The sequence below is a fragment of the Phyllobates terribilis genome, unplaced genomic scaffold (assembly GCF_046119375.1).
Source record: "Phyllobates terribilis strain yellow unplaced genomic scaffold, ASM4611937v1 Scaffold_8__6_contigs__length_399053987, whole genome shotgun sequence".
NCBI classification, from domain to species: Eukaryota; Metazoa; Chordata; class Amphibia; order Anura; family Dendrobatidae; genus Phyllobates; species Phyllobates terribilis.
Genome location: NW_027362768.1, coordinates 153,937,338 through 153,960,569, shown reverse-complemented (window position 1 = coordinate 153,960,569; position 23,232 = coordinate 153,937,338).

Here is a 23,232-nt window from a genome sequence, read left to right as displayed (position 1 = left end):
CCTTGGAAAAGTGGTGGAGGTCTCAGTAGCTTAACAAGACGGTTTTTATGCCCCTTGGAGGAGACATGGAGGTCGCAGTGGAATAAAAAGACAATATCAATGCCCCTTGGAAAAGTAGTGGAGGTCGCAGTAGCTTAACAAGATGGTTTTAATGCCCCTTGGAAGAATGGTGGAGGTCGCAGTGGAATAAAAAGACAATATCAATGCCCCTTGGAAAAGTGGTGGAGGTCGCAGTAGCTTAACAAGACGGTTTTAATGCCCCTTGGAAGAGACGTGGAGGTTGCAGTAGCTTAACAAGACGGTTTTAATGCCCCTTGGAAGAGACATGGAGGTCGCAGTAGATTAACTAGACGGTTTTAATGCCCATTGGAAGAGACGTGGAGGTAGCTGTATCTTAACAAGACGGTTTTAATGCCCCTTGGAAAAATGGTGGAGGTCGCAGTGGAATAAAAAGACAATATCAATGCCCCTTGGAAAAGTGGTGGAGGTCGCAGTAGCTTAACAAGATGGTTTTAATGCCCCTTGGAAGAGACATGGAGGTTGCAGAAGCTTAACAAGACGGTTTTAATGCCCCTTGGAGGAGACGTGGAGATCGCAGTAGCTTAACCCGATGGTTTTAATGCCCCTTGGAAGAGACGTGGAGGTCGCAGTATCTTAGCAAGATGGTTTTAATGCCCCTTGGAAGAATGGTGGAGGTCGCAGTGGAATAAAAAGACAATATCAATGCCCCTTGGAAAAGTGGTGGAGGTTGCAGTAGCTTAACAAGACGGTTTTAATGCCCCTTGGAAGAATGGTGGAGGTCGCAGTGGAATAAAAAGACAATATCAATGCCCCTTGAAAAAGTGGTGGAGGTCGCAGTAGCTTAACAAGACAGTTTTAATGACCCTTGGAAGAGACTTGGAGGTTGCAGTAGCTTAACAAGACGGTTTTAGTGCCCCTTGGAAGAGACATGGAGGTTGCAGTAGTTTAACTAGATGGTTTTAATGCCCCTTGGAAGAGACGTGGAGGTCGCAGTATCTTAGCAAGACGGTTTTAATGCCCCTTGGAAAAATGGTGGAGGTCGCAGTGGAATAAAAAGACAATATCAATGCCCCTTGGAAAAGTGGTGGAGGTCGCAGTAGCTTAACAAGACGGTTTTAATGCCCCTTGGAAGAATGGTGGAGGTCGCAGTGGAATAAAAAGACAATATCAATGCCCCTTGGAAAAGTAGTGGAGGTCGCAGTAGCTTAACAAGACAGTTTTAATGCCCCTTGGAAGAGACGTGGAGGTTGCAGTAGCTTAACAAGACGGTTTTAATGCCCCTTGGAAGAGACATGGAGGACGTGGAGGTCGCAGTGGAATAAAAAGACAATATCAATGCCCCTTGGAAAAGTAGTGGAGGTCGCAGTAGCTTAACAAGATGGTTTTAATGCCCCTTGGAAGAATGGTGGAGGTCGCAGTGGAATAAAAAGACAATATCAATGCCCCTTGGAAAAGTGGTGGAGGTCGCAGTAGCTTAACAAGACGGTTTTAATGCCCCTTGGAAGAGACGTGGAGGTTGCAGTAGCTTAACAAGACGGTTTTAATGCCCCTTGGAAGAGACATGGAGGTCGCAGTAGATTAACTAGACGGTTTTAATGCCCCTTGGAAGAGACGTGGAGGTAGCTGTATCTTAACAAGATGGTTTTAATGCCCCTTGGAAAAATGGTGGAGGTCGCAGTGGAATAAAAAGACAATATCAATGCCCCTTGGAAAAGTGGTGGAGGTCGCAGTAGCTTAACAAGACGGTTTTAATGCCCCTTGGAAGAATGGTGGAGGTCGCAGTGGAATAAAAAGACAATATCAATGCCCCTTGGAAAAGTAGTGGAGGTCGCAGTAGCTTAACAAGACAGTTTTAATGACCCTTGGAAGAGACTTGGAGGTTGCAGTAGCTTAACAAGACGGTTTTAGTGCCCCTTGGAAGAGACATGGAGGTTGCAGTAGTTTAACTAGATGGTTTTAATGCCCCTTGGAAGAGACGTGGAGGTCGCAGTATCTTAGCAAGACGGTTTTAATGCCCCTTGGAAAAATGGTGGAGGTCGCAGTGGAATAAAAAGACAATATCAATGCCCCTTGGAAAAGTGGTGGAGGTCGCAGTAGCTTAACAAGACGGTTTTAATGCCCCTTGGAAGAATGGTGGAGGTCGCAGTGGAATAAAAAGACAATATCAATGCCCCTTGGAAAAGTAGTGGAGGTCGCAGTAGCTTAACAAGACAGTTTTAATGCCCCTTGGAAGAGACGTGGAGGTTGCAGTAGCTTAACAAGACGGTTTTAATGCCCCTTGGAAGAGACATGGAGGACGTGGAGGTCGCAGTGGAATAAAAAGACAATATCAATGCCCCTTGGAAAAGTAGTGGAGGTCGCAGTAGCTTAACAAGATGGTTTTAATGCCCCTTGGAAGAATGGTGGAGGTCGCAGTGGAATAAAAAGACAATATCAATGCCCCTTGGAAAAGTGGTGGAGGTCGCAGTAGCTTAACAAGACGGTTTTAATGCCCCTTGGAAGAGACGTGGAGGTTGCAGTAGCTTAACAAGACGGTTTTAATGCCCCTTGGAAGAGACATGGAGGTCGCAGTAGATTAACTAGACGGTTTTAATGCCCCTTGGAAGAGACGTGGAGGTAGCTGTATCTTAACAAGATGGTTTTAATGCCCCTTGGAAAAATGGTGGAGGTCGCAGTGGAATAAAAAGACAATATCAATGCCCCTTGGAAAAGTGGTGGAGGTCGCAGTAGCTTAACAAGACGGTTTTAATGCCCCTTGGAAGAATGGTGGAGGTCGCAGTGGAATAAAAAGACAATATCAATGCCCCTTGGAAAAGTAGTGGAGGTCGCAGTAGCTTAACAAGACAGTTTTAATGCCCCTTGGAAGAGACGTGGAGGTTGCAGTAGCTTAACAAGACGGTTTTAATGCCCCTTGGAAGAGACATGGAGGACGTGGAGGTCGCAGTGGAATAAAAAGACAATATCAATGCCCCTTGGAAAAGTAGTGGAGGTCGCAGTAGCTTAACAAGATGGTTTTAATGCCCCTTGGAAGAATGGTGGAGGTCGCAGTGGAATAAAAAGACAATATCAATGCCCCTTGGAAAAGTGGTGGAGGTCGCAGTAGCTTAACAAGACGGTTTTAATGCCCCTTGGAAGAGACGTGGAGGTTGCAGTAGCTTAACAAGACGGTTTTAATGCCCCTTGGAAGAGACATGGAGGTCGCAGTAGATTAACTAGACGGTTTTAATGCCCCTTGGAAGAGACGTGGAGGTAGCTGTATCTTAACAAGACAGTTTTAATGCCCCTTGGAAATATGGTGGAGGTCGCAGTGGAATAAAAAGACAATATCAATGCCCCTTGGAAAAGTGGTGGAGGTCGCAGTAGCTTAACAAGATGGTTTTAATGCCCCTTGGAAGAGACATGGAGGTTGCAGAAGCTTAACAAGACGGTTTTAATGCCCCTTGGAGGAGACGTGGAGGTCGCAGTAGCTTAACCCGATGGTTTTAATGCCCCTTGGAAGAGACGTGGAGGTCGCAGTATCTTAGCAAGATGGTTTTAATGCCCCTTGGAAGAATGGTGGAGGTCGCAGTGGAATAAAAAGACAATATCAATGCCCCTTGGAAAAGTGGTGGAGGTCGCAGTAGCTTAACAAGACGGTTTTAATGCCCCTTGGAAGAATGGTGGAGGTCGCAGTGGAATAAAAAGACAATATCAATGCCCCTTGGAAAAGTGGTGGAGGTCGCAGTAGCTTAACAAGACAGTTTTAATGCCCCTTGGAAGAGACTTGGAGGTTGCAGTAGCTTAACAAGACGGTTTTAATGCCCCTTGGAAGAGACATGGAGGTTGCAGTAGCTTAACTAGACGGTTTTACTGCCCCATTGGAAGAGACGTGGAGGTCGCAGTATCTTAACAAGACGGTTTTAATGCCCCTTGGAAAAATGGTGGAGGTCGCAGTGGAATAAAAAGACAATATCAATGCCCCTTGGAAAAGTGGTGGAGGTCGCAGTAGCTTAACAAGACGGTTTTAATGCCCCTTGGAAGAGACATGGAGGTTGCAGATGCTTAACAAGACAGTTTTAATGCCCTTTGGAGGAGACGTGGAGGTCGCAGTGGAATAAAAAGACAATATCAATGCCCCTTGGAAAAGTGGTGGAGGTCGCAGTAGCTTAACAAGATGGTTTTAATGCCTCTTGGAAGAATGGTGGAGGTCGCAGTGGAATAAAAAGACAATATCAATGCCCCTTAGAAAAGTGGTGGAGGTCGCAGTAGCTTAACAAGACAGTTTTAATGCCCCTTGCAAGAGACGTGGAGGTTGCAGTAGCTTAACAAGACGGTTTTAATACCCCTTGGAAGAGACATGGAGGTCGCAGTAGATTAACTAGACGGTTTTAATGCCCTTTGGAAGAGACGTGGAGGTCGCAGTATCTTAACAAGACGGTTTTAATGCCCCTTGGAAGAATGGTGGAGGTCGCAGTGGAATAAAAAGACAATATCAATGCCCCTTGGAAAAGTGGTGGAGGTCGCAGTATCTTAACAAGACGGTGTTCATGACCCTTACAAGAGCCATGCAGTACAGTATATTAAAAACATTATTGCTATTATTGGGGAGTGGGTCTCCCATAGTCTTTGCCTATGCCTTTGACGCGCCAACAAGGCCGTGGGGTACTCGGCAGCCCGGCCTATAAATGCCGGTATAGGGGATATCACGGTGGCTGGCCCGGTCCGTGACCCAGGGCGGTCAGTGTAAAAAGGGGGAATATTTTATAGGGGGTTTGGAAAGTTTGTGACGCCACCTGTAGAATGCGGCTAAGGGGTGCCGCCGCTGCGGAACAGTCCTCTGGAGCTGGTGTTACTGCAGCAGGGGTGGTGTGGCTCTCCACAGTTAGAGCTTAGCTCCAGGGCAATGTAAGGTAGATGGTGGTTGCGCTGGCCATTGTAGAGCAGTGAGGGAATGTTGGCACAGATGAAATAGTTGGACAGAGGCGGTGCAGTCATCCGTGTCTTTACTCACAGTTCTTTAGTTCCTCAGGGTGCACTGTCAGCTTACAGCCTCCAGCGTCGTGTTGCGTTCACCAGGCTGGGGTTCAGTTCTTCGTCAGGTGATTTGGGAATGCCTGGCAGAACCCCACTTTCCTGTGTTCCTCTTTAGACCGCCCTCACATGGGGTCTTTCTCCCTCCTGCTCTGCGCTGCCCACTCTCAATCCGACTTGGGTACTCTGAAGTCCCTCCTGTACGTCGGAGTTCACAGACCTGCTTGACCCTCACGGGGATTAAAATGCGGCTTACGATCCCTCTGTCTTCTGACAGATTCGGGGCGTACGGGTGCCGTCCTGCACTCGCCGTACCCCCTAGGATCACTTCTTAGAACGGAGCCCACTCCCTGCTCCCCTCCTGGGCCTCCAGACTTGGCCCTACTTGTGGAGCAGAGCTCTTAATGAGAGCTCCCAGACTGTTCTTCTGAACTGTCCCGAGCTGTTCTACTGAACTGCTCTCTTCTACTCGTCCCTGCCACCCTAGATGGCTTCCATATATATACACCTACCAAAGTGCTCCCTCTAACTACTTCCTCCTCCCACACCCACTACTGGTTCCCCCTACCTTTAGGTTCCCCCCACTCCAGCCAGGGTCAGGGCTCAGCAGGAACATACATTGCGTCTTGCCATTCCAGCCGGCCTGGAGTAGTGTAGTGTTGGATGCAGGTGTTTGGGGTTCCGAGCAGCACTCCCTCCTTACCTGAGAGAAGAGAGACACCACACATCTGGGTGAGGTGCAGTACCTCTGTGGTGACTGAACCCTCAGGGGCGCCACACTCCCACCTGGTAAAACACAGCACGTCCGCGGGCTGGAACAGAGGAACACAGGGATATAATTGACATGCATAGTTTTTAAGAATGCATTCGCATATAAGATTAGGAAAACACAACATTTCTTCCCTTTATGGGAGGCACATCACTTCAACGCTGCGGGTTATATTTGTCAAAACTTTATAAAACACTTTTCATACGTTTCTTATAATAGGTTACAGTTGATGCTGTAACCAGGTGTCCATTTTACTTTCAAACAGGTGCAACAGATAGCAGCATGAGGGACCCGTCCGCAAACCCTCAACGTAGGCCCTGGGCGTGGCTGCAGGGCATGGGTGATCCTGGAGTTGGACCATGGCTTCCGCCACGCCAAATGGGTTTTTGATCTGTGGTCATGGTTACTAATATAAAACCAATAGGGTGCACTTTAAGAAGTGCTGAACTATTTATAATATAAGTTTCTGGCCGTTCACTGTCCCCAGCCTGGACTCTATATATCCTGACGGGTAATCCTATAAACACACACTGCAAGCCATATAAATACACACTCTAAGAAAACATTATTTTCAACTATCAAACACTGCACCCTTACGGGTGACTATTTCCATTATGTTCAGTCCCACTTGCCGGACTAATAGTGGGGACCCCGCCTGGGGTATTTCTGATTCTTACCAGACCCAGCCGGGTCATACGGTATGTTCTGCGGGGGTGTGTCCTCGATGATGCAGTACACATGCAGGGCGTACCACCTACGTTCCCTGTGGTGACGTGTGTACGTGACGCGGTCCACCGGATACAGATTCCGGTCGGGATGGCCTTCCTCCAGCTCGGGCTCCACATCCCGCCGGTTCACGAATATGTCCCTTTCAAAGTCGGGACTCTGGATAAAGCCCCACCCAGCCTGCAGGTTAAACTTTACCACGAGGCCTTTCTCGCGGGGGCTGGGGTGGGCCGACTCCGCCTGACGGACCTGAGCCTTTGCGACCTTGTTCCGGGCCTCCAGGCGTTCACAGCGTGCCTGCCATGCGCGCCGCTCCTTTTCCAGCTGCCGGAGCTCCCGCCTGCAAAACTCCTTAATCCGCAGTGCTTCGGCCTGGGTCTCCCGCGGGAATCCCATCAGGTCCCCCCTGGTTGTCCCAGCAAAACTCTTCTCCGTTGGAGTAGGCAACCGGGGGAGCTGGTGTCGGGAGTAGCGAGCAAGGCTGCTGGTCCTCGAACCGGGCTGACCAATCGAAGACCGGCGCGCCGTACACCCACTCGGGTGCCGGAGGTGGAGGCGCCGGGAGGGCATCCAGTAGCAGGCCCGTGGCTTCAGCGCTCAGGAGTAGAGGCTCCGGGAGGGCGCTAGATGGCAGATCCTCGGGGTCAGCGCCCGGGGGTGGAGGCTCCGGGCTGAGTAGCTTCTCCCGTGAGGGCATGACGGCATACGGGGAGTGCTGGGAAAAGAGGCCCAGGAGCAGGTCGGCGCTGGCAGCGCCCGGGACTGGGGATTCTCTCCTACCTGCTCCTGTATTCCATACGGCCTCCTGGTTCTCCGTGAGCTCTGCCGGGGCTGGGGTGCCGCTGCTGGTAACGCGCCCCCTGGGCCTGTGCTGTGCAGGGGATATCCGGAGCCGGATCGCTGGGGGTTGTAGTCTCAGTGTGGCGGTGACCCGGTCCGTGCCCAGGGTGGTCAAACCAGTGGCGGTCTTAATGTAATAGCAAATGTCCAACTACGCCACCCGTGGATTGCGGTCAGTGGGGACCGCCGCTGCGCTGCAGACCGCTGAGGCTGATGTTGTATGCGCAGCCAAGCATGGGATAACTCCCCACGGGAGAAGTATTGCCTCAGGGCAGCTAGAGTGGATGATGGGAGTGAAGGTGTGAGCGTCCCAGTACTGATGGTGCTGGTGCGGCGATGAAACACACAGACGTGTGGTGCAGTTCAGGGTCTTTACTGATGGTATAACGCAGACCCTCCCGGGAGTACTGGTTAGCAGTAGGGGCCTGGTCAGTCTGTAAGCAAGTAGGATCTCCCCTGGCCAGGTGGAGTTGTAGGCCTCCCCGACTATCTGCACTCTTTCCTGGCTACCTTGCTCTATGCAGGTAGAAGTAGCCCACGTCTCTGAGAATACCGTGTGGTGCTCACCCGTATGGCCGGTGACTTGGGGCCTTCCGTTAGCCTCCGCTTCACGATGGCGGTGCTGGTCCCTTGCTTGTGACCGTGCCTCCGGGCTTCTATGGCCAGAGGACATGGAATCCCCTGCCGGTTGGATTCTGCTGCTGGACCTGGATGTCCCCACAGCCTCAGACTCCGTGTCCGGGTTTAGTGTCTTCAGCCAAGGCGAGCTTTCTAGCTTCCAGCCTCTGGCACTCGCTCCTGCTCCTACAGAGCTCCTGTTGTCACTTTGCCTGTGTCTGCTGTCCTCCAGACCTGACTGCGTCTCTGTCTGGGACTTCACTCACTAATCCCGCCCCAGACCCAGTTTATAAGGGCAGATTCCTCCCCTCCCAGGTCTGGGTGGGCCGTGTTGCATGCTTAGGGCTCCTGACCTGAGAAACCTCCCACTTGCTCTCAGACATAATATTTCTATTACTGTGGCAACCAGACCCCTGGGGTGCCACATTCCCCCCTAGTAAATTTTAGTACTCCGGGACTAAACACATTTTTAAAGAAACATAAATACAGGGTATAACAATAATACAATAACATATTTACAAAAAGCTTTAGTTCTTTAAAGGTCACGGCGTGTCCGTAACCGGGTGTCCATATCACCCAAGGTGAAGCTTTAAGCGAAGTAGGGGACCTGTCCAAAGCAAACCCCTTGCGTTGGCCTTGGGCGTGGCTGCAAGGCTGAAGCTAACTACTTTGGACCGCAAGGAGGCCACGCCAGACAGGTTTTCTCTTCCGCGGCCGTCTTCGCAAGAGGCACCAAGGTGCAACTATCTACAAGAATTGTTCCGGTTATCCAGTGTCCATAACCTGTTAGTCCAAAGAAATCTGCAGGGTAACTGAGAAACATAATTAATAACAGGCAACAAACATAAACCATAAACAGTTAAACAGATAAATTCACAGTGCATTAGTTTAGATTTTCCAGCGAGCGGGCATCTGACCTCTAGTGACTCTAGTGGACCTACGGAGCTCACTAACTGGTCCTGCACTACAGGGTGTAGGAGGTGTTATGGGCCAGCTGGGCAGCTGTCTGCGCACTCTTTGGCTCACTAGGGGCACGGCAGGCTCACTACTAGCAGAGGGTTGATCCTCCTGCGCTGCTGGTGTGGACTCTTCTGCCTCCTGTGCCGGCTGCTCTTCCAGCTCTACCTGGTCTTCTGTAGGCACTTGAGGGGCTGGCTGGAGAAAGGTGAGGACGGGCACCACGATAGCGTTGTTTACTTGTGTCCAGGACCGGGGAAAGTCTCCGAGTACGGTGGTGATCATTTCCTCCTTTTCCTCTACGGGTTGAGGTTCTTCCTGATCTTCATCCGTGCTTTGCAACTTCTCGGGGCACTTTTTCAGGTGGTCTCTGGAGACAGTGGCTGTGGTCTCTCCTCCATCCTTGCTGATGACGTACACCTTTGAATTATTGTGGCTTGAGGGCAGTACGGTGTACGGGTCCTTTTCCCACTGTTCGTCCAATTTATGGAGCCGCCTTTTTCTTTTCAAGACCTGCTCTCCAGGTACCAGGGGAACAGCGAGAGCATGTTGGCTATAAGTCCTCTCCTGCCTTTCTCTTGATTGACAGAGACTTCGCTCGACGCTCTCCTGTACTTTCCGGTACTGTTGCTGCCGTTCTGTATCCCAGTCTGCTTCTGGCGAGGTGTCCTCGGGTGTTAGGACTCCCATATCCAGGTCAACAGGTAGCTTACCAGGTCTTGCTCTCATTAGGTAAGCCGGGGTACAGTTGGTGGAACCTACCGGGATGTGGTTATACAGATCCACCAGATCGGGCAGTTTCTCAGGCCACAGACTGCGTTCTTCCAGGGGCAATGTTTTTAGCAGATCTATCACCACCTGGTTCATCTTCTCGCAGAGTCCATTGGTTTGGGGGTGATAGGGCGTTGTTCTTATCTTCTTGCAGCCATACAGGTTGCTGAACTCCTGGAAGACCTCCGCTTCGAAGGCTGGTCCTTGGTCCATCAGCACTTGGTCCGGGTACCCGTGTGGGCTGCAGAAGTGCAGCTGGAAGGCTCTGGCTGCTGTCTGAGCCGTCAGGTCTTTGACGGGGACCACCACCAGGAACTGGGAGTAGTGATCCACAATGGTTAGGGCGTAGACATACCCGCTTCTGCTTGGAGCCAGTTTAACATGGTCCAGAGCGACCAGTTCCAGCGGCTGCCTGGTGATGATGGGCTGCAGGGGAGTCCTCTGGCTGGCACGGTCCCTTCTTCTTAGATTGCACGGGCCACAGTCTCTACACCACCTCTCAATGGCTCCTCTCATGCCTATCCAGTAGAACCGTTCACGCAGCAGGAACTCCAGCTTCTTCCATCCGAAGTGCCCTGCCCCATTGTGGTAGGCCTCCTGCACCATAGCTGCATCCCGTCTCAGTACCATCACCTGCCAGATCAGCTCATGTGTCCGGGAATTGACCATTCTGCGGCACAACTTCTCCTTATAGAGAAACAGTCTGCTCTTTTCCGTCCACAGTTGCTTGGTCTCTTCCGGAGCGTCTGGGTCCAGGCGGGCGTCAGCCTGGGTCAGCATCTACTTCACCAGACGGACTGCGGGGTCACTGTCTTACGTCTCCGCCCAGTTGTAGTGAGGTAAGGGGTTGAAAGTAGCGGATCGCTGGCCCCTCACACGGTGGGAATACTGGGTAATCCCATGACGGTGAAACGCAGGGAGTTCGATCTCTTCCAAATCATCTGGATCCTCCCCTTCGTCCGGTAGGTTTGGCATCCTGGAAAGGGCGTCCGCGTTGGTATTGGAGCGTCCTGCCCGGTATTTGATCGTGAACTCAAAATTGGACAGGCGGGCCATCCATCTCTGCTCCAGGGCACCCAGTCTTGCAGTGTCCAAGTGTGTCAACGGGTTGTTGTCCGTGTACCCGGTGAACCTGGAAGAGGCAAGGTAATGCTTAAAACGTTCAGTTACTGCCCACACCACTGCCAGGAACTCTAGCTTGAACGAGCTGTAATTCTCAGGGTTTCTTTCCGTGGGTCACAGTTTTCGGCTGGCGTAAGCAATTACTCGTTCTCTCCCCTGCTGGATCTGGGACAGTACGGCTCCTAGCCCGATGTTGCTTGCGTCCGTGTGGAGGATAAAGGACTGGCTGTAATCAGGGTACGCCAGGATTTCATCCCCCGTGAGGGCCATCTTCAGCTGGCGGAAGGACTCCTCTTCCAGCTTTTCCCATTTGAAGGGTGGCTTCTGGTTTTTGGCCTTCCTGGACTGGCCTATCAGGAGGTCCTGCATAGGAGCTGCCTTCTTGGTAAAACCGGGAATGAATCTTTGGTAGTAGCCTACCAACCCGAGGAACTGCCGCACTTCCTTTATGCTGGATGGTCTTGGCCAGTCCTTAATCACGGTGATCTTCTCAGGGTCAGGGGCTACTCCGTCAGCACTCACCATGTGTCCCAGGTACTGTACCTTTGGCTTCAGTAGATGACACTTTGAGGGTTTTACCTTTAGGCCATAGTTCGCCAGGGCTTCAAACACTTCTGCCAGGTGTTCCAGATGGTCCTCATAGGTCTTGGAATAGACGATGACGTCATCCAGGTATAATAGGACCGTCTCGATGTTCCGGTGTCCCAGACAGCATTCCATCAACCGTTGGAAGGTTCCTGGTGCGTTGCAGAGCCCGAACGGCATACAGTTAAATTCGCTGAGTCCCATCGGGGTGGTGAATGCGGTCTTCTCCCGGTCCGCCTCTGCTACAGGAACCTGCCAGTACCCGCTAGTGAGATCCAAAGTAGAGAAGAAGTTAGCAGATTTTAATGCAGCTAAGGACTCTTCTATCCTTGGTAACGGGTACGCATCTTTGTGTGTGATACGGTTGACCTTCCTGTAGTCTACACACATTCTCATGGTGTTGTCTTTCTTTTTCACTAAGACTAGTGGAGCTGCCCAGGGGCTACAGCTGTCCCTAATTACCCCAGCCTCCTTCATGTCTTTTAGCATCCCCTTGGCGTGTTGATAGTGTGCAGGGGGTACGGATCGGTATCTCTCCTTTATGGGAGGATGGTCTCCCGTGGGGATGTGATGTTCTACCCCCTTTACTCGCCCGAAGTCCAGCGGGTGTTTACTAAACACTCTCTCATACTCTTGAACCACCCGATAGACTCCCTGTTTTTGGTGTGAGGGAGTGGAGTCAGTACCCAAATGCAGTTGCTGACACCAGTCCTCCAGTGGTTTCTTAGAGACGTTACCTTCCTCTGGTTGAGATGGAGGCAAGGGTTCCACGGCCTGTACAGAGTTCTGGTTGATGGTGAACAATTTGGCTAGCGTGGCATACCGGGGCAGGTATACTTCTCTCTCCCCGATATTTCTGATGCGGACTGGTACCCTGCCGTGGCGTACATCGACCACCCCCCGTGCTGTCAAAATGGTGGGCCTACTGTCTGAGTAGACGGGTTCTACCATTGCTTGGTAGTCTCTACCTCTTAGACCAATAGCTGCCCGGCTCCAAATCATCATCTCACTTTTCGGGGGCATGGCAATAGGGAACGGGTCACACATTCTCACGCTACCTATCTCACCACCAGATAATTCCACCTGTTGCCGTTTCATCAGTGCCCGGATCCCTTTTTGGAGCACACGCTGCTGGCTGGAACTGGCGTTCTTGGCAACCTGTTGCAAAATAAGAATCACCTCTGCGAGACAGTTTTCAATTACGTTAGTACCTAGGGTTATTTTTGGGTGACTCTCGCGACGGTCAATGTCCACAATGATAAGTCCTTGTGCCGGCAGTTCAACTTTACCGACCTTGATGGTCACTTCCTTAAATCCTATCTGTGGCACAGGCTGACCATTGCTGGCGATAATGCTCAGGTCGTCATCTGGGTAGCGGGTTATGTCCGAGTCATTCCAGTACCGCTTAAAGAGCACGTACGGGATGGTGGTGACCTGTGACCCGGTGTCCAGTAGGGCACTCATAGGAATGCCATCCAGTACCACAAGCAAGACTGGACGTCCCCCTACGTATTTGTGACGCCAGTTTGATGGGCCTGATGATCTTAAGCCTGGGGGTTGGCCCTCTACCCCAGGTTGTGCCCGTTTAAATGACAGTACCTTGCCATATGTCCGGGTTGATTGCAGCGGCGGCAGATGGGTCGTCCGTCCTCGTTGTATCTGTCGCTGGGTCTTCCTCTGGCCGGTGGGGTCCTCTTCAGTCGGAGCCACGGGACGTCCTCCGGTCCGGATGCCAGCTGGATCTTTCCTGGAGAAGAGACCTGTAAAGACTGCACAGTTCTGGTTAGCGCGGCAACACTCTTAGTCAGCTCTTGGACCTGATGGTGCAGGTCTGTTGCCGGGTTATTGTTTAAAGCCTGCGCATCAGCTCCCACAGGCCCTGCAGACAAGGGCGCCGCGTCCTGGTGATAAGTGATAGCAGGGCGCCTGTGGGTCACAGCGCCACCTGGTGCCGGTTCTCGGAGCACCCGGATGGCTCTGTCCTTGAACTGTGCAAAGTCCAGATCAGGGTCCTGTAAGGCCATTGCCCGCAACTGGGTTCGGTGGGCATTGCACAGTAGACCCTCAATAAATTGTTCGGTCAACAGCTTGTCTTCATTTCCCACGCTGTCAGGGTCTGCCTGCTTAATGGCTCTCAGGGCCTCTTGTAGATTTAGGGCATAGTCTCTTATACTTTCATGTGCCCGTTGTTTGCACCCGTAAAATCTGAGCTTTATTTCGGCTGAGGTGCGGGTGTCAAATGTGTCTTTCAGCTGGGCTAGTATTTCTCTGACAGTCCTCTTCTTCCCAGGTGACCAGGACTTTACCTCCCTTTGGGCTGCCCCGATTAACTGGGCCACCAGGATGCTCACTTTTTGCTCTTCTGTGAGGGGGTATACCTGGAAGAGGCTATCCAGTCTTTCCCTAAAGTCACTTAGAGTATGTGACTCCCCTGAGTACTGGGGTAGCCAGGTTGCCCCCGGGATATAGGGCATGGTGAATGGCATGACCGCTGCAGCGGTTGCGCTGGCGGCCGGTGTGGCGGTGGAGCTCCCCTCGGTGTCCGACATCCTTCTACCCCCCTAGTGGACCGTGGCCTATCTTGCGATGCTCTTCTTCTGTAGGCCGCGGCTCCGCAGTCAATCGTCGGGGTAGAGGACCTGGCGTCGCGCTCCGATGACGTCAGTGTCGCTCTTTCTCCCTTCCAGGACCTTACGCAGCGTCAGTGCGTGGGGCGGAGCTTCGGATCTCGCGCGCTTTCGGCGTCCACGCCCCTCTTCTTCTCGCGCGGTGTCCTGAAGATGGCGTCCGATGGCGGGAAGCAGCTGCGGATGGCGGGAAGACGGCAGAAGACGGCGGGAAACGACCCAAGATGGCGTCCGATGGCGGGAAACGGCTCCGGACGGCGGGAAACTGCGCCACAGGTAAGTATAAAAGTCTTTTTTCAGGCACGCAGTACCCGGTGGTTGCGGGCACGAAATCCTGCCGACTACGCCAAAGTTGACGCGCCCCCTGGGCCTGTGCTGTGCAGGGGATATCCGGAGCCGGATCGCTGGGGGTTGTAGTCTCAGTGTGGCGGTGACCCGGTCCGTGCCCAGGACGGTCAAACCAGTGGCAGTCTTAATGTAATAGCAAATGTCCGACTACGCCACCCGTGGATTGCGGTCAGTGGGGACCGCCACTGCGCTGCAGACCGCTGAGGCTGATGTTGTATGCGCAGCCAAGCATGGGATAACTCCCCACGGGAGAAGTATTGCCTCAGGGCAGCTAGAGTGGATGATGGGAGTGATGGTGTGAGCGTCCCAGTACTGATGGTGCTGGTGCGGCGATGAAACACAGAGACGTGTGGTGCAGTTCAGGGTCTTTACTGATGGTATAACACAGACCCTCCCGGGAGTACTGGTTAGCAGTAGGGGCCTGGTCAGTCTGTAAGCAAGTAGGATCTCCCCTGGCCAGGTGGAGTTGTAGGCCTCCCCGACTATCTGCACTCTTTCCTGGCTACCTTGCTCTATGCGAGTAGAAGTAGCCCACGTCCCTGAGTATACTGTGTGGTGCTCACCCATATGGCCGGTGACTTGGGGCTTTCCGTTAGCCTCCGCTTCACGATGGCGGTGCTGGTCCCTTGCTTGTGACCGTGCCTCCGGGCTTCTATGGCCAGAGGACATCGAATCCCCTGCCGGTTGGATTCTGCTGCTGGACCTGGATGTCCCCACAGCCTCGGACTCCGTGTCCGAGTTTAGTGTCTTCAGCCAAGGCGAGCTTTCTAGCTTCCAGCCTCTGGCACTCGCTCCTGCTCCTACAGAGCTCCTGTTGTCACTTTGCCTGTGTCTGCTGTCCTCCAGACCTGACTGCGTCTCTGTCTGGGACTTCACTCACTAATCCCGCCCCAGACCCAGTTTATAAGGGCAGATTCCTCCCCTCCCAGGTCTGGGTGGGTCGTGTTGCATGCTTAGGGCTCCTGACTAGAGAAACCTCCCACTTGCTCTTAGACATAATATTTCTATTACTGTGGCAACCAGACCCCTGGGGTGCCACACTGGCATCCGGTGTTGCCTTCCGTCGTGCTGCCAATTTTCCTAGCAGTTCGATCCTCCACTTTGCGACCGCTGCTTGCTGGCTTGCTCCACTTGTTGGCCCAGCTCGAGGACCTCGCTCTGGAGGAACTCCTCGTCCTCCGGGGACAATTTCTCAACTTCTCCCTCCAGGGTGAGGGGGGTCACTTGACGCTGCGGCAGGCCAGAGGCGGAGGCTAGACTTTTGCTTCCTTCCATTCTGGCTGCCGGGTACGGTCTGTCTAGACTGGTTAAGACCACACCCTGTCTCCATTCCTTCTCTCCTCCTCCTCTCTTCTTTCGGGGGCGGTCCCATGGCAATCTGCTGTCGGTCACTCCCTGTGACGGCCTCCCTGCCTTGACGGACACATCTATGCGGACAGTCACTGTTGCAAAGGGCAGGGCTGGCTTTTGGTGCCATTCCGGGACCCAGCCCACAATGGGAGGTTCCATATTGTTGTCCTTTAGCACGCACATAATGGCGTCCATTCATCTGGGGCGGGCGCCACATTCCGTAACATAATACAGTTCTTTAGGCACACTTCACCCGCCGATACGGGCTAGTCACGCATCCTGTTCGTGACGCCAAGACATGACGCGCCAACAGGGCCATGGGGTACTCGGCAGCCGGGCCTATGAATGCCGGTATAGGGGATATCACGGTGGTTGGCCCGGTCCGTGACCCAGGGCGGTCAGTGCAAAAAGGGGGAATATTTTATAGGGGGTTTGGAAAGTTCGTGACGCCACCTGTGGAATGCAGCTAAGGGGTGCCGCCGCTGCGGAGCAGTCCTCTGGAGCTGGTGTTACTGCAGCAGGGGTGGTGTGGCTCTCCACAGGTAGAGCTTAGCTCCAGGGCAATGTAACGTAGATGGTGGTTGTGCTGGCCGTTGTAGTGCAGTGAGGGAATGTTGGCGCAGACGAAATAATTGGACAGAGGTGGTGCGGTGCAGTCATCCATGAATTTGCTCACAGTTCTTTAGTTCCTCAGGGTGCACTGTCAGCTTACAGCCTCCCGCGTCGTGTTGCGTTCACTAGGCTGGGGTTCAGTTCTTCCTCAGGTGATTTGGGAATGCCTGGCAGAACCCCAGTTTCCTGTGTTCCTCTCTAGGCCGACTTCACACGGGGTCTTTCTCCCTCCTGCTCTGCGCTGCCCACTCTCAATCCGGCTCGGGTACTCTGAAGTCCCTCCTGTACGTCGGAGTTCACAGACCTGCTTGACCCTCACGGGGATTAGAATGCGGCTTACGATCCCTCTGTCTTCTGACAGATTCGGGGCGTACGGGTGCCGTCCTGCACTCGCTGTACCCCCTAGGATCACTTCTTAGAACGGAGCCTACTCCCTGCTCCCCTCCTGGGCCTCCAGACTTGGCCCAACTTGTGGAGCAGAGCTCCTAATGAGACTCTGCTCCTGGACTGTTCTTCTGAACTGTCCCGAGCTGTTCTTCTGAATTGCTCTCCTCTACTCGTCCCTGCCACCCTAGATGGCTTCCATATATATACTCCTACCAAAGTGCTCCCTCTAACTACTTCTTCCTCCCACACTCACTACTGGTTCCCCCTATCTTTGGGTTCCCCCCACTCCAGCCAGGGTCAGGGCTCAGCAGGAACATACATTGCGTCTTGCCATTCCAGCCGGCCTGGAGTAGTGTAGTGTTGGATGCAGGTGTTTGGGGTTCCGAGCAGCACTCCCTCCTTACCTGAGAGAAGAGAGACACCACACCTCTTGGTGGCGTGCAGTACCTCCGTGGCGACTGAACCCTCAGGGGCGCCACACCTTCCAAGCTAAAGCTACCAAAAGTTAGGACGGAGGAACTTGCAATGCTGGCAACACGGACCACGGTCACCCTGGTGGTATAGTGGTGGTGGAGGCTGAGGATAAGGAGAAGAGCAAAATACAGCCGAAATGAGGAAGCGTATACTCATGTGTGGGTGTGAAGCGGTGCATGGGAATACACCTCCCGAAATAGCACAGTGGATTTGACTTTATGTTACTCTGCTGTCATTTGGTGGTGATGAGAAGTCTGGCCCAATCCAGCCCTTGTTCATTTTGATAAGGGTCAGCTTGTCAGCATTGTCAGTTGACAGGCGAGTGCGCTTATCAGTTATAATTCCCCCAGCAGCACTAAAAACACGCTCCGATAAGACGCTAGCGGCAGGGCCAGCCAGGACCTCCAAGGCGTACAGAGTGAGTTCATTCCAAGTGTCCAGCTTGGATACCCAATAATTAAAAGGCACAGAGGAATCACGGAGGACGCTGATACGGTCGGAAAGGTACTCCCTCACCATCTTTTGAAACTTTCCATTCCTTGTGAGAGTACCCCACGCCTCAGGGCCTGTAAGCTGGGCGGGTCTCAGAAAACTGTCCCAGAATGTTGACAGTGTTCCCCTGCCTCTTCTGGATTGGAGTTGCGTCTCTCTCGCCTGTACACCTTGGTTGGTCAGCGAACTGTGACCTCTGCCGCTAGCGTGTTCAGATGGGAATTTTTTTAACAGTTCTGCAGCAAGGGCCTTCTGGTACTGCCAGATTTTTGTAGACCTCTCCACCTCAGGAATAAGAGAGTGAAAGTTCTCCTTGTAGCGGGGGTCTAAAAGTGTCACCAACCAGTAATGACTGTCACCCAACATTTTGACAATGCGAGGGTCACGGTTAAGGCAGCGTAACATAAAGTCAGCCATGCGTGCCAGACTGGTAACGGGCAGACTTCCGTGTCCTCACCAAGATGACGACTGACCATGCTCTCCTCCTCCTCCTCCCCCCCCCTGTCCTCAGGCCACCCACGCTGAACCAACTGTATGACAGTTGTACAGGTACTACCGTCTACAGTGCATGATACCAGCTCCTGTTCTTCCTCCTCCTCCTCCTCCTCTCCCTCATTGTCCCCCAATGCACGTTGGGGGACAAGATGAGGCTGGGCTGTGTGTAATCACCCATTACGGCTTCTTGATCCATCGCATCATACTCTGGCTGCAATGCCTCCTCTTTAATTCTCTGCGGAGAGTGTTGCAAAAGACAGACAAGTGGGATGCTGATGCTAATGCTGGCGTCATCGCCACTTACCATCTTGGTGGACTCCTCAAAGTTTGTCAGGATGGTACATATGTCAGACATCCAGGTCCACTCCTGAGGTCTTATGTGTGGAGTCTGACCTGAATATCGATGGCCTTGTTGCAGCTGGTACTCCACAACTGCTCTCTTCTGCTCACAAATCCTTTGCAACATGTGGAGGGTAGAGTTCCAACGTGTGGGGACATCACACGTCGGAAGCAAACGCTGCTGCAACACAGCAAGGGTGGCGGAAGCTGTAGCCGACTTCCGAAAATGAGCTGACAAGTGGTGTACTTTGACGAGCAGATCTGGCAACTTGGGGTACGATTTAAGAAACCGCTGAACCACGAGGTTAAGCACATGAGCCAGGTATGGTACGTGTGTGATCTCGCCTCGCCTCAGAGCCGTCACCAGGTTACGGCCATTGTCACACATGACCATGCCTGGATGTAGGTTCAGCGGTCTCAGCCGCAGATCTGCCTGCTCTTTCACTGCTGTCCACAACTCACAAGCAGTGTGAGGTTTATCACCTAAGCTTATGAGTTTCAGCACAGCCTGTGGCCGCTTGGCTGAGGCAGTACTGCAGTGCTTCCAGCTTGTAACTGATGTGGTGATATCTGAGATGGAGGCTGAACATGAGGAGGAGGATGATGTACACTGTGGGGGAAACTCTGACTGACATAGGACCCGCAATCCTCGGTGTGGGGAGGATGTGTCCCGTCCCAAGGTCCGACTGGGTCCCGGCTTCCACTATGTTTACCCGGTGTGCCGTCAGGGAGATGTACCGTCCCTGGCCAAAAGCACTTGTCCACGTGTCCGTTGTCAGGTGGACTCTCCCAGTAACTGCGTTGTTGAATGCACGGCAGATGTTTTGAAACATGTGCTTGTGTAGTGCTGGGAGGGCACACCGGGCAAAATAGTGTCGGCTGGGGACCGAGTACCGAGGGATGTCCACCGCCATAAGGTTGTGGAAGGATTCCGTCTCCACCAGCCTAAAAGGCCGCATTTCCAATGCAAGCAGTCGTGAAATGTGCGAATTTAGGACTGTGGCCTGTGGGGCGTTGGCTGCGAATTTGCGCTTACGTTCAAAGGTCTGGGATATGGACAATTGAACGCTGCGGTGGGACGTGGACGTGGACGTTGATGCTGTTTCTTGAGAAACTGCCAGAACAAGTGAAGACTGAGAGGAGGGGGCATCTTTGCACGCAGTATGGACAGGGGATTGCCTTGCATGCACAACATGGGGTTCTCTTACACTCACAACAGCGGAAGAAGCAGTGGTGACACCCGCTGACACTGGTCGTGGACTATGGGGTTCACCCCACAAAGTCCGGTGCTTTGCTGACATGTGCCTGATCATGCTGGTGGTGGTCAGGCTGGTAGTTTTGTCACCCCTGCTGATGCTGGCATGGCAGGTGGTACAAATGGCCTTTTTGGTGTTATCAGCAGAGCCTTTAAAAAAATTCCAGACTCTGGAAGACCTAACAGTTGTAGTGGCAACGTCCCTCGTGTTGGTGTTACGGGGAACAGTTGCCTGGCTTCTATCTGCGGCCACCACACTGCTTCTTCCTGCCGGTTAGAGTGCTCTGCCTCCCTCCCCCTGTGTGCTGCTGTCCTCGCACTGCATGTCCTCCTGTCAGGTTGGGTCAGTTACTATATCATCCACCACCTCGTCTTCCACTTCCGCACCCTGGTCCTCCTCCTGACTTTCTGGAAATTGTGTCTCATCATCGTCCACCTCTTGTGACACTTTCCCACCGTCGCCTTTGTGTGATCGTGGCTGCTCAAATATTTGGGCATCGCTACATGCGATCTCCTCTTACCCCGCTTCAAGTGGACCGGGCGAGAGGACCGAATCTATAAATGGAAAAGTGAACAGCTCTTCAGAGTGTCCAAGTGTGGGATCATTTGTCTCCGGGCACTCGGCATGGTGGGAGGAAGGAGGATCAGGCTGAGGAATATGCAGTCCAGACTCACGGCTACTGAGACTTGACCGTGTGGAAGACAGGGTGGTGGTGGTGGTGGCAAATTGACTGGAAGCATTATCCGCTATCCAACCAACAACCTTTTGACACTGCTCTGGGTTCAATAGTGGTGTGCTGCGGTCCCCTAGTAATTGGGACAGGAAGGTCGGGCAAGAAGATATGGGTGTTTGTTGTGGCACAATTTCAGCTTGCCCAAGGCCTCGGCCTCTGCATGCACCATTACCATCTAGTCCAGTTCCCCGTCCCTTGCCACGCGCCTTGCCCATTTTAAATGGAGGACAATATCCTCCACGCTCACTACAAATGGCTGAATTTGTAGCGAAGTTATATGTAATCCGTGTAATGGAGAAACCACAGTTTTAAATACCTGGCCTGTAGGTACCTATTTTGAACAGCAAACTGGTGTCGAAAACTTTGCTGACACACTGAAAAAAAAATAGAATGGAGGCCAGAAATGGCCGAATTTTCAGAAAACATATATGTGATCCGTATGATGGACAAACTACCGTTTTAAATACCTGGCCTGTAGGTAACTATTTTGAAAAGCAAACAGTTGCCAATAACTTTGCTGACACACTGAAAAAAAATTTGAATGGAGGCCAAAAATGGCAGTTTTTTCAGCGCAATTATATGTGATCCGTGTGACGGACAAACCACAGTTTTAAATAGCTGAATTTTTGGCACTGTAATATGGAAAGGACCTCGCTGTATTCTGCAGTGCCAACAAGCAAATGGCACAGAAAAACGGTGTTCTCTGGATTGCTTTTTAAACAAACAATGAGGATTAAAATCCCCAAAAAATTATTCCTGGCCCCTGAAACCTGGGCCTTTGTCAAGAAATATTTAACAGCAGCAGAAGGCAGAACTGGAATGGAGCCTCTTGTGCTATATGCACTGCAGTCTGCTATATACACTGCCTGCCTTTACACCCTGCCTGCAGATGGATTAGTCCTCAGAAGGACTGTTTGTTGAGATGGATATGTGCAATGTACTTGTTTTCTCCCTACACTCCCTTATACACAACCAAATCTCTCCCTAGCTCAGCAGCACCTCTCCCTACACTGCCTGATTGCGGAGTAGACTGACGAGCATGGCGGCGCCAGGTCTGATATACACCTGATGACGCTGTGCGGCCAAGCAATCACTGTAATGCCACAACCAACATGGCTGCGGCATTACAGTGAGTGGCAGGCAATCCCTGCATGTTGATTGGCTCTGTAAAGAGCACCAAACATGCAGGGAAGGGACCCGAGCATCTGCCCGAGCATCTCGCAAGTACTCGCCGAGCTCCGAGCATCTCGAGTACTGAGATGCTCGGGTGAGTACCGAGTACTTGCGAGTATGCTTGCTCATCACTAGTGGTCACATAACATTGATGCTATTTCTAGTTCTTCTTTTCTTCATTCAATTTACATTTTGTTAATTGTTAAAAAGAAACTATTAGGCTATGTGCCCACGATGCAGAAATGCTCAGGATTTTTTCCTGAGCGTTTCTGCATCTCCCTGGCAGAAAAAAACGCATGCGGATTGTACATGCTGATTGTACATGCGTTTTCCTGCCAGGGACATGCGGATGTGAAGCGTTCTTCACTTGCATTTCCCCATGCGGGTTGACAAGCGCTTTCCAAGCAATTTTAGCATCACTTGGAAAGTGCTTGACAACTTGGTCACACTATATAAATCCATGCAACCGGCATGGATTTATATAGTGTGACCCGAGAGAATGTAAAAAAATAAAAAAATAATGTATACTTACCTTCCGATGGCCCCCAGTATCTTGATTGCCTCCGTCCCGGCTGCCGGCAGCGGTACACTGAAGGACCTGCCGACGTCAGCGTCGCGTGACCCGTCACATGACTATGACGTCAGCGCAGGTCCTTCAGTCCATCGCGAACTGCCGGCAAGCACAGACAAGGAGACCGGGGGCCGCCAGAATGTAAATATAATCTTTACTTTTTATTTTATTCTTTTTTTCACAGTTTTCTATGGTACCCGGGTCCGGAGGAGAGTCTCCTCTCCTCTAGACCTGGGTACTATCCGCACATTAGAACGCATGGAATGCGCGTCTACATATACAGTGATGCGTAATCCATGCGATGTAATGCAAGTCAATGGCGGCGAAAACGCAGCACTTCCGCAAAAAATTTGGTAGTGCTGCGTTTTTTTCCACAATGATAATCCGCAACGGAAATTTCCGCAGCATGTGCACAGCACATGCGGATTATCATTGGGGAACATGGCAGGCCTTCTACCATGCGTTTTTTAAGCGTTTCTGCAGCGTTTTTGCCGCTGCGCAAACGCTTAAAAAACGCATCGTGGGCACACAGCCTTGACACTTTTATTTTTCAAAGCTTCTAATTTTGCAGCATTTTTTTCACATCTGCCTAAAACTTTAGCACAGTACTGTAGTTGCAGAACTTTTTATTATATGATGATTAAAAAAGATTGGTGCTATATCTAGATTAGATATTGTAATAGGAGATACCTAGTTACAGCTCTACCAGGCACTTCTCCCATTACCGTAGTCAAATATGAGAATGTGACTATTCCTGTACTGTGTGAGCCTTCCCCATTCACATGTGTATCAATAAAGAGTGGGAAGGAAGCAACAGCCAGAAACTTCTAACTACAGTCTGCCCTAAAAAGAAAAGGATCAATCATCAAAATGGAACATGTTCAATCCCCCTCTTCACTAACATCACATGTTGGGGTGGGATTCTAGAAGCCCTTCTGCAAAAGAGACAGTTCTCC